This window comes from Emydura macquarii, unplaced genomic scaffold (assembly GCF_026122565.2).
Source record: "Emydura macquarii macquarii isolate MOO-44397 ecotype Brisbane River unplaced genomic scaffold, CSIRO-AGI_Emac_v2 contig_3467, whole genome shotgun sequence".
NCBI lineage: Eukaryota > Metazoa > Chordata > Testudines > Chelidae > Emydura > Emydura macquarii.
In genome coordinates, this window is record NW_027133604.1 from 84251 (window position 1) to 94679 (window position 10429).

Sequence of the window (10429 nt, forward strand, 5' to 3'; positions counted from 1 at the left end):
GCCAGCTTCCTTCCTCTGCCCAGCGCCGAGGCTGGCTGGGTCCTCCTGCCCGCGAGACTCTCGCCCTCTCTCTGCAAGCCGATCCGTGCAATTCTTGCTGTTTCCCACTTTGGCCTCCCCGCCCCTAGCAGTCTGACCCGAGAGCAGAAGCCAGCTTGCCCAGCCCGCCGACGGGCCCGCATGGGCCTTGGAGCCAAAACCTCGGTGTCATAAAAGCCACGTTGCAACCAGCCGAGCTGGAAGGCCCCCAGGGGTCACAGCCTCACGTGGCCCTTCGAGAACGGAAGAGCTGGCTGTCGCAGCGAGCGTGTGGCCTCCGGGACGACCCGGGTGCGCGCGGGGCGCCCCGCTTGCCAGTGGGGAATCAGCTGAAGTGGTAGAGCGCTCGCGTCGCACGCGCGAGGCGGCGGGCTGGATGCCTGCATTCTCTCAGTCAGCGCTAGCGGAAGACCCTTCCCTTGCCTTTCGAAGGCGTGGTCAGCCAAGGGGCTGAGCGCTTCCAGTGGCCTCCCTCTGCCTCCAGAAGAGCCGGAGCCTGCGTGCTGGAGAGCGGCTCCCCCTCCCCCTTTGGATGGCCGGAAGACTGGGGGTAGGCAGCGGCACTGGGCTCCAACGGAAGATGGCACACTTTGTGTGCGTGCCTCCCAGAGAGAGAGAGGGAGAGAGAGAGAGAGAGAGAGAGAGAGAGAGAGAGAGAGCCTCTGGTCTGGCTCAGGGCCCAGGGAACCTGCGTCCGGCCTGCTAAAGCTCCCCGGCTGGCTTTGCCACTGCCTCTGCTCGGGTTAGAGCTAAGTGGCGGTCTCTTCTTAAGCGTGGCGCTTGTCCCAGAGCTAACGCTGACCCCGAGACGCAGCGCAGGGAGGGAGCGTCGCTGTTTGTGACGAGGAGCGCGGCTGGGAGCCGGGACCCCTTCCCCAAGTCTGGGTATCCCCCCAAAGGAGGCTCTGTTCCCCTTAAGTCCCCGGAGTCCTTCCTTTGTCCGAGCGGGGCCTGAATGCCACTCCCGTGCCGGGGAATTAGCTCAAGCGGTAGAGCGCTCGCTTTGCATGCGAGAGGCAGCAGGATCGATGCCTGCATTCTCCAGCAGGGCGGTGTGGCTCCAGCCCGCGGGGGCTCTCGGTGAGCCGAGTGCCTCGAGCCCTGAGGAAAGGGCCCCAAAGTCCTTCCTCTCCCCCGCCGCCAGACGACCAGTGTTTTGCTGCCACATTCCTGGCCTCGTGAGCGCCCCGCCCCGGGTCCCCTGACCGGCTGAACGCGACAGCCCTCGGGAAGCTCCGTAAGGGGTTCTCCTGGTGGGCACTGAGATGCGAAAAGCCCGTGAGAGTTCACGAGCTGTTGGGAGAAGCGTGAAAAGGAGGCGCAGGAGCGGCTCCTTTTCTCAGCACATCGTCTCAGTTTTGGCGGCTTTCCCTTCCCCCTTTCGGCTTTACGGCCCGACCTGCGGTTTCATTTTGGGAGGCGTCCCTTTCTGGCAGGGGGGCCAATTGGGAAACTTTCCCCGTTCCGTGGGGAGCGTCAGGGCTCTCTCTGTGCGTCTCTGGTGTGGCTCTGAGCGTGTGTGTTTGTGAGCTTTCTCCTTCGGTTGGAGCCATTTGAAAGGTTTGCGGAAAGAAGAGCTTCTTCTAGCATCAGGTGGACCCTTTCCCCTCGTGGGGCCCTTTGGAGAATAGCTTATCCACGTGATTGCGGCTGAGTGGGGTTTCCGCAGTGCCGCCACGGCCGGGGCCAAAGCCTGGGCGTGCGCGTTTGGCGGGCGGGCGGTAGCGCCCCGTGCCCCCGTCTTCCCTTTGCCCCAGGGAGGGCTGGTTTGAATCGGGGAGGCACCGGGCAGAAGAGAAAGCAAATGAGGCTGCCTCCGAGCGGTGGCGCCCCTTGGAAGAGGGCCGGTGCCGGTGCCGGTGCCGGTGCCGGTGCCGCCCCTCGGTGTGTGAGCTGTGGGGGCGGTCCGTGGGCGTCCGTGCCTGGGCGGTGGGAGGACGGGGGTCCAGGGAAGACCCAGCCTCGGCCTGCAGAGGCGGACTCTTAAGCCTCTCCCCCGGGTTGGGGTGCGGACTATTAAGCCTGCCTCCGAGTCTTGGGCTGGAGAGCAGGAGCGGCTGGAGCAGCCATTTGGGCGGGGACGGCGGGCGGCAGGAATTCGGGCCACCAGGTCAACCCATTGGGGAGAATGGGGCTGAAGGGGCAGCGCTGCGGTTCGCTTGCCGGGCCGCCAGCTGAAGCCTCTTCTCCTAGGCGCGTGCGAGGCAGCCGGCCAGACCCTGCGCGCCCCCGGGCCGAGGCACCCGTGAGCCTGCAGGTCCAGCCGGGGGCCTGGAGAGGGGAGGAAGGGAGGTGAGCGCGGCCTCCTCCCGCCAGCTTCCTTCCCTCTGCCCAGCGCCGAGGCTGGCTGGGTCCTCCTGCCCGCGAGACTCTCGCCCTCTCTCTGCAAGCCGATCCGTGCAATTCTTGCTGTTTCCCACTTTGGCCTCCCCGCCCCTAGCAGTCTGACCCGAGAGCAGAAGCCAGCTTGCCCAGCCCGCCGACGGGCCCGCATGGGCCTTGGAGCCAAAACCTCGGTGTCATAAAAGCCACGTTGCAACCAGCCGAGCTGGAAGGCCCCCAGGGGTCACAGCCTCACGTGGCCCTTCGAGAACGGAAGAGCTGGCTGTCGCAGCGAGCGTGTGGCCTCCGGGACGACCCGGGTGCGCGCGGGGCGCCCCGCTTGCCAGTGGGGAATCAGCTGAAGTGGTAGAGCGCTCGCGTCGCACGCGCGAGGCGGCGGGCTGGATGCCTGCATTCTCTCAGTCAGCGCTAGCGGAAGACCCTTCCCTTGCCTTTCGAAGGCGTGGTCAGCCAAGGGGCTGAGCGCTTCCAGTGGCCTCCCTCTGCCTCCAGAAGAGCCGGAGCCTGCGTGCTGGAGAGCGGCTCCCCCTCCCCCTTTGGATGGCCGGAAGACTGGGGGTAGGCAGCGGCACTGGGCTCCAACGGAAGATGGCACACTTTGTGTGCGTGCCTCCCAGAGAGAGAGGGAGAGAGAGGGGGAGAGAGAGAGAGAGAGAGAGAGAGAGAGCCTCTGGTCTGGCTCAGGGCCCAGGGAACCTGCGTCCGGCCTGCTAAAGCTCCCCGGCTGGCTTTGCCACTGCCTCTGCTCGGGTTAGAGCTAAGTGGCGGTCTCTTCTTAAGCGTGGCGCTTGTCCCAGAGCTAACGCTGACCCCGAGACGCAGCGCAGGGAGGGAGCGTCGCTGTTTGTGACGAGGAGCGCGGCTGGGAGCCGGGACCCCTTCCCCAAGTCTGGGTATCCCCCCAAAGGAGGCTCTGTTCCCCTTAAGTCCCCGGAGTCCTTCCTTTGTCCGAGCGGGGCCTGAATGCCACTCCCGTGCCGGGGAATTAGCTCAAGCGGTAGAGCGCTCGCTTTGCATGCGAGAGGCAGCAGGATCGATGCCTGCATTCTCCAGCAGGGCGGTGTGGGCTCCCGCGGGGGCTCTCGGTGAGCCGAGTGCCTCGAGCCCTGAGGAAAGGGCCCCAAAGTCCTTCCTCTCCCTTTCCCCGCCGCCAGACGACCAGTGTTTTGCTGCCACATTCCTGGCCTCGTGAGCGCCCCGCCCCGGGTCCCCTGACCGGCTGAACGCGACAGCCCTCGGGAAGCTCCGTAAGGGGTTCTCCTGGTGGGCACTGAGATGCGAAAAGCCCGTGAGAGTTCACGAGCTGTTGGGAGAAGCGTGAAAAGGAGGCGCAGGAGCGGCTCCTTTTCTCAGCACATCGTCTCAGTTTTGGCGGCTTTCCCTTCCCCCTTTCGGCTTTACGGCCCGACCTGCGTTTTCATTTTGGGAGGCGTCCCTTTCTGGCAGGGGGGCCAATTGGGAAACTTTCCCCGTTCCGTGGGGAGCGTCAGGGCTCTCTCTGTGCGTCTCTGGTGTGGCTCTGAGCGTGTGTGTTTGTGAGCTTTCTCCTTCGGTTGGAGCCATTTGAAAGGTTTGCGGAAAGAAGAGCTTCTTCTAGCATCAGGTGGACCCTTTCCCCTCGTGGGGCCCTTTGGAGAATAGCTTATCCACGTGATTGCGGCTGAGTGGGGTTTCCGCAGTGCCGCCACGGCCGGGGCCAAAGCCTGGGCGTGCGCGTTTGGCGGGCGGGCGGTAGCGCCCCGTGCCCCCGTCTTCCCTTTGCCCCAGGGAGGGCTGGTTTGAATCGGGGAGGCACCGGGCAGAAGAGAAAGCAAATGAGGCTGCCTCCGAGCGGTGGCGCCCCTTGGAAGAGGGCCGGGGCCGGTGCCGGTGCCGGTGCCGGTGCCGGTGCCGCCCCTCGGTGTGTGAGCTGTGGGGGCGGTCCGTGGGCGTCCGTGCCTGGGCGGTGGGAGGACGGGGGTCCAGGGAAGACCCAGCCTCGGCCTGCAGAGGCGGACTCTTAAGCCTCTCCCCCGGGTTGGGGTGCGGACTATTAAGCCTGCCTCCGAGTCTTGGGCTGGAGAGCAGGAGCGGCTGGAGCAGCCATTTGGGCGGGGACGGCGGGCGGCAGGAATTCGGGCCACCAGGTCAACCCATTGGGGAGAATGGGGCTGAAGGGGCAGCGCTGCGGTTCGCTTGCCGGGCCGCCAGCTGAAGCCTCTTCTCCTAGGCGCGTGCGAGGCAGCCGGCCAGACCCTGCGCGCCCCCGGGCCGAGGCACCCGTGAGCCTGCAGGTCCAGCCGGGGGCCTGGAGAGGGGAGGAAGGGAGGTGAGCGCGGCCTCCTCCCGCCAGCTTCCTTCCCTCTGCCCAGCGCCGAGGCTGGCTGGGTCCTCCTGCCCGCGAGACTCTCGCCCTCTCTCTGCAAGCCGATCCGTGCAATTCTTGCTGTTTCCCACTTTGGCCTCCCCGCCCCTAGCAGTCTGACCCGAGAGCAGAAGCCAGCTTGCCCAGCCCGCCGACGGGCCCGCATGGGCCTTGGAGCCAAAACCTCGGTGTCATAAAAGCCACGTTGCAACCAGCCGAGCTGGAAGGCCCCCAGGGGTCACAGCCTCACGTGGCCCTTCGAGAACGGAAGAGCTGGCTGTCGCAGCGAGCGTGTGGCCTCCGGGACGACCCGGGTGCGCGCGGGGCGCCCCGCTTGCCAGTGGGGAATCAGCTGAAGTGGTAGAGCGCTCGCGTCGCACGCGCGAGGCGGCGGGCTGGATGCCTGCATTCTCTCAGTCAGCGCTAGCGGAAGACCCTTCCCTTGCCTTTCGAAGGCGTGGTCAGCCAAGGGGCTGAGCGCTTCCAGTGGCCTCCCTCTGCCTCCAGAAGAGCCGGAGCCTGCGTGCTGGAGAGCGGCTCCCCCTCCCCCTTTGGATGGCCGGAAGACTGGGGGTAGGCAGCGGCACTGGGCTCCAACGGAAGATGGCACACTTTGTGTGCGTGCCTCCCAGAGAGAGAGAGAGAGAGAGAGAGAGAGAGAGAGAGAGAGAGAGAGAGAGCCTCTGGTCTGGCTCAGGGCCCAGGGAACCTGCGTCCGGCCTGCTAAAGCTCCCCGGCTGGCTTTGCCACTGCCTCTGCTCGGGTTAGAGCTAAGTGGCGGTCTCTTCTTAAGCGTGGCGCTTGTCCCAGAGCTAACGCTGACCCCGAGACGCAGCGCAGGGAGGGAGCGTCGCTGTTTGTGACGAGGAGCGCGGCTGGGAGCCGGGACCCCTTCCCCAAGTCTGGGTATCCCCCCAAAGGAGGCTCTGTTCCCCTTAAGTCCCCGGAGTCCTTCCTTTGTCCTGAGCGGGGCCTGAATGCCCCTCCCGTGCCGGGGAATTAGCTCAAGCGGTAGAGCGCTCGCTTTGCATGCGAGAGGCAGCAGGATCGATGCCTGCATTCTCCAGCAGGGCGGTGTGGGCTCCAGCGCGCGGGGGCTCTCGGTGAGCCGAGTGCCTCGAGCCCTGAGGAAAGGGCCCCAAAGTCCTTTTCCCTTTCCCCGCCGCCAGACGACCAGTGTTTTGCTGCCACATTCCTGGCCTCGTGAGCGCCCCGCCCCGGGTCCCCTGACCAGCTGAACGCGACAGCCCTCGGGAAGCTCCGTAAGGGGTTCTCCTGGTGGGCACTGAGATGCGAAAAGCCCGTGAGAGTTCACGAGCTGTTGGGAGAAGCGTGAAAAGGAGGCGCAGGAGCGGCTCCTTTTCTCAGCACATCGTCTCAGTTTTGGCGGCTTTCCCTTCCCCCTTTCGGCTTTACGGCCCGACCTGCGGTTTCATTTTGGGAGGCGTCCCTTTCTGGCAGGGGGGCCAATTGGGAAACTTTCCCCGTTCCGTGGGGAGCGTCAGGGCTCTCTCTGTGCGTCTCTGGTGTGGCTCTGAGCGTGTGTGTTTGTGAGCTTTCTCCTTCGGTTGGAGCCATTTGAAAGGTTTGCGGAAAGAAGAGCTTCTTCCAGCATCAGGTGGACCCTTTCCCCTCGTGGGGCCCTTTGGAGAATAGCTTATCCACGTGATTGCGGCTGAGTGGGGTTTCCGCAGTGCCGCCACGGCCGGGGCCAAAGCCTGGGCGTGCGCGTTTGGCGGGCGGGCGGTAGAGCCCCGTGCCCCCGTCTTCCCTTTGCCCCAGGGAGGGCTGGTTTGAATCGGGGAGGCACCGGGCAGAAGAGAAAGCAAATGAGGCTGCCTCCGAGCGGTGGCGCCCCTTGGAAGAGGGCCGGTGCCGGTGCCGGTGCCGGTGCCGCCCCTTGGTGTGTGAGCTGTGGGGGCGGTCCGTGGGCGTCCGTGCCTGGGCGGTGGGAGGACGGGGGTCCAGGGAAGACCCAGCCTCGGCCTGCAGAGGCGGACTCTTAAGCCTCTCCCCCGGGTTGGGGTGCGGACTATTAAGCCTGCCTCTGAGTCTTGGGCTGGAGAGCAGGAGCGGCTGGAGCAGCCATTTGGGCGGGGACGGCGGGCGGCAGGAATTCGGGCCACCAGGTCAACCCATTGGGGAGAATGGGGCTGAAGGGGCAGCGCTGCGGTTCGCTTGCCGGGCCGCCAGCTGAAGCCTCTTCTCCTAGGCGCGTGCGAGGCAGCCGGCCAGACCCTGCGCGCCCCCGGGCCGAGGCACCCGTGAGCCTGCAGGTCCAGCCGGGGGCCTGGAGAGGGGAGGAAGGGAGGTGAGCGCGGCCTCCTCCCGCCAGCTTCCTTCCCTCTGCCCAGCGCCGAGGCTGGCTGGGTCCTCCTGCCCGCGAGACTCTCGCCCTCTCTCTGCAAGCCGATCCGTGCAATTCTTGCTGTTTCCCACTTTGGCCTCCCCGCCCCTAGCAGTCTGACCCGAGAGCAGAAGCCAGCTTGCCCAGCCCGCCGACGGGCCCGCATGGGCCTTGGAGCCAAAACCTCGGTGTCATAAAAGCCACGTTCCAATCAGCCGAGCTGGAAGGCCCCCAGGGGTCACAGCCTCACGTGGCCCTTCGAGAACGGAAGCGCTGGCTGTCGCAGCGAGCGTGTGGCCTCCGGGACGACCCGGGGCGCGCGGGGCGCCCCGCTTGCCAGTGGGGAATCAGCTGAAGTGGTAGAGCGCTCGCGTCGCACGCGCGAGGCGGCGGGCTGGATGCCTGCATTCTCTCAGTCAGCGCTAGCGGAAGACCCTTCCCTTGCCTTTCGAAGGCGTGGTCAGCCAAGGGGCTGAGCGCTTCCAGTGGCCTCCCTCTGCCTCCAGAAGAGCCGGAGCCTGCGTGCTGGAGAGCGGCTCCCCCTCCCCCTTTGGATGGCCGGAAGACTGGGGGTAGGCAGCGGCACTGGGCTCCAACGGAAGATGGCACACTTTGTGTGCGTGCCTCCCAGAGAGAGAGAGGGAGAGAGAGAGAGAGAGAGAGAGCGAGCCTCTGGTCTGGCTCAGGGCCCAGGGAACCTGCGTCCGGCCTGCTAAAGCTCCCCGGCTGGCTTTGCCACTGCCTCTGCTCGGGTTAGAGCTAAGTGGCGGTCTCTTCTTAAGTGTGGCGCTTGTCCCAGAGCTAACGCTGACCCCGAGACGCAGCGCAGGGAGGGAGCGTCGCTGTTTGTGACGAGGAGCGCGGCTGGGAGCCGGGACCCCTTCCCCAAGTCTGGGTATCCCGCCAAAGGAGGCTCTGTTCCCCTTAAGTCCCCGGAGTCCTTCCTTTGTCTGACCGGGGCCTGATTGCCCCTCCCGTGCCGGGGAATTAGCTCAAGCGGTAGAGCGCTCGCTTTGCATGTGAGAGGCAGCAGGATCGATGCCTGCATTCTCCAGCAGGGCGGTGTGAGCTCCAGCTGTGGCGAGCGGGGGCTCTCGGTGACCCGAGTGCCTCGAGCCCTGAGGAAAGGGCCCCAAAGTCCTTTTTCCCCCTGCCGCCAGACGACCAGTGTTTTTCTGCCACATTCCTGGCCTCGTGAGCGCCCCGCCCCGGCTCCCCTGACCAGCTGAACGCGACAGCTCTCGGGAAGCTCCGTAAGGGGTTCTCCTGGTGGGCACTGAGATGCGAAAAGCCCGTGAGAGTTCACGAGCTGTTGGGAGAAGCGTGAAAAGGAGGCGCAGGAGCGGCTCCTTTTCTCAGCACATCGTCTCAGTTTTGGCGGCTTTCCCTTCCCCCTTTCGGCTTTACGGCCCGACCTGCGGTTTCATTTTGGGAGGCGTCCCTTTCTGGCAGGGGGGCCAATTGGGAAACTTTCCCCGTTCCGTGGGGAGCGTCAGGGCTCTCTCTGTGCGTCTCTGGTGTCGCTCTGAGCGTGTGTGTTTGTGAGCTTTCTCCTTCGGTTGGAGCCCTTTGAAAGGTTTGCGGAAAGAAGAGCTTCTTCCAGCATCAGGTGGACCCTTTCCCCTCGTGGGGCCCTTTGGAGAATAGCTTAGCCACGTGATTGCGGCTGAGTGGGGTTTCCGCAGTGCCGCCACGGCCGGGGCCAAAGCCTGGGCGTGCGCGTTTGGCGGGCGGGCGGTAGAGCCCCGTGCCCCCGTCTTCCCTTTGCCCCAGGGAGGGCTGGTTTGAATCGGGGAGGCACCGGGCAGAAGAGAAAGCAAATGAGGCTGCCTCCGAGCGGTGGCGCCCCTTGGAAGAGGGCCGGTGCCGGTGCCGGTGCCGGTGCCGCCCCTTGGTGTGTGAGCTGTGGGGGCGGTCCGTGGGCGGCCGTGCCTGGGCGGTGGGAGGACGGGGGTCCAGGGAAGACCCAGCCTCGGCCTGCAGAGGCGGACTCTTAAGCCTCTCCCCCGGGTTGGGGTGCGGACTATTAAGCCTGCCTCTGAGTCTTGGGCTGGAGAGCAGGAGCGGCTGGAGCAGCCATTTGGGCGGGGACGGCGGGCGTCAGGAATTCGGGCCACCAGGTCAACCCATTGGGGAGAATGGGGCTGAAGGGGCAGCGCTGCGGTTCGCTTGCCGGGCCGCCAGCTGAAGCCTCTTCTCCTAGGCGCGTGCGAGGCAGCCGGCCAGGCCCTGCGCGCCCCCGGGCCGAGGCACCCGTGAGCCTGCAGGTCCAGCCGGGGGCCTGGAGAGGGGAGGAAGGGAGGTGAGCGCGGCCTCCTCCCGCCAGCTTCCTTTCCTCTGCCCAGCGCCAAGGCTGGCTGGGTCCTCCTGCCCGCGAGACTCTCGCCCTCTCTCTGCAAGCCGATCCGTGCAATTCTTGCTGTTTCCCACTTTGGCCTCCCCGCCCCTAGCAGTCTGACCCAAGAGCAGAAGCCAGCTTGCCCAGCCCGCCGACGGGCCCGCATGGGCCTTGGAGCCGCAACCTCGGTGTCATAAAAGCCACGTTCCAATCAGCCGAGCTGGAAGGCCCCCAGGGGTCACAGCCTCACGTGGCCCTTCGAGAACGGAAGCGCTGGCTGTCGCAGCGAGCGTGTGGCCTCCGGGACGACCCGGGGCGCGCGGGGCGCCCCGCTTGCCAGTGGGGAATCAGCTGAAGTGGTAGAGCGCTCGCGTCGCACGCGCGAGGCGGCGGGCTGGATGCCTGCATTCTCTCAGTCAGCGCTAGCGGAAGACCCTTCCCTTGCCTTTCGAAGGCGTGGTCAGCCAAGGGGCTGAGCGCTTCCAGTGGCCTCCCTCTGCCTCCAGAAGAGCCGGAGCCTGCGTGCTGGAGAGCGGCTCCCCCTCCCCCTTTGGATGGCCGGAAGACTGGGGGTAGGCAGCGGCACTGGGCTCCAACGGAAGATGGCACACTTTGTGTGCGTGCCTCCCAGAGAGAGAGAGAGAGAGAGAGAGAGAGAGAGAGAGAGAGAGAGAGCCTCTGGTCTGGCTCAGGGCCCAGGGAACCTGCGTCCGGCCTGCTAAAGCTCCCCGGCTGGCTTTGCCACTGCCTCTGCTCGGGTTAGAGCTAAGTGGCGGTCTCTTCTTAAGTGTGGCGCTTGTCCCAGAGCTAACGCTGACCCCGAGACGCAGCGCAGGGAGGGAGCGTCGCTGTTTGTGACGAGGAGCGCGGCTGGGAGCCGGGACCCCTTCCCCAAGTCTGGGTATCCCGCCAAAGGAGGCTCTGTTCCCCTTAAGTCCCCGGAGTCCTTCCTTTGTCTGACCGGAGCCTGGTTGCCCCTCCCGTGCCGGGGAATTAGCTCAAGCGGTAGAGCGTTCGC

General features: G+C 65.8%; 3 non-coding genes across 3 annotated transcripts; all 3 read left to right on the top strand.

Moving 5' to 3' along the window:
* The first annotated feature begins 1010 nt into the window (after positions 1-1010).
* Positions 1011-1083, top strand: TRNAA-UGC (transfer RNA alanine (anticodon UGC)). Its single transcript has one exon. It is a non-coding gene; the product is annotated as a tRNA-Ala (tRNA).
* A 2278-nt stretch (positions 1084-3361) lies between these two features.
* Positions 3362-3434, top strand: TRNAA-UGC (transfer RNA alanine (anticodon UGC)). Its single transcript has one exon. It is a non-coding gene; the product is annotated as a tRNA-Ala (tRNA).
* Positions 3435-5719: 2285 nt separating this feature from the next.
* On the top strand, positions 5720-5792 carry TRNAA-UGC (transfer RNA alanine (anticodon UGC)). Its single transcript has one exon. It is a non-coding gene; the product is annotated as a tRNA-Ala (tRNA).
* The last annotated feature ends 4637 nt before the right edge of the window (positions 5793-10429 follow it).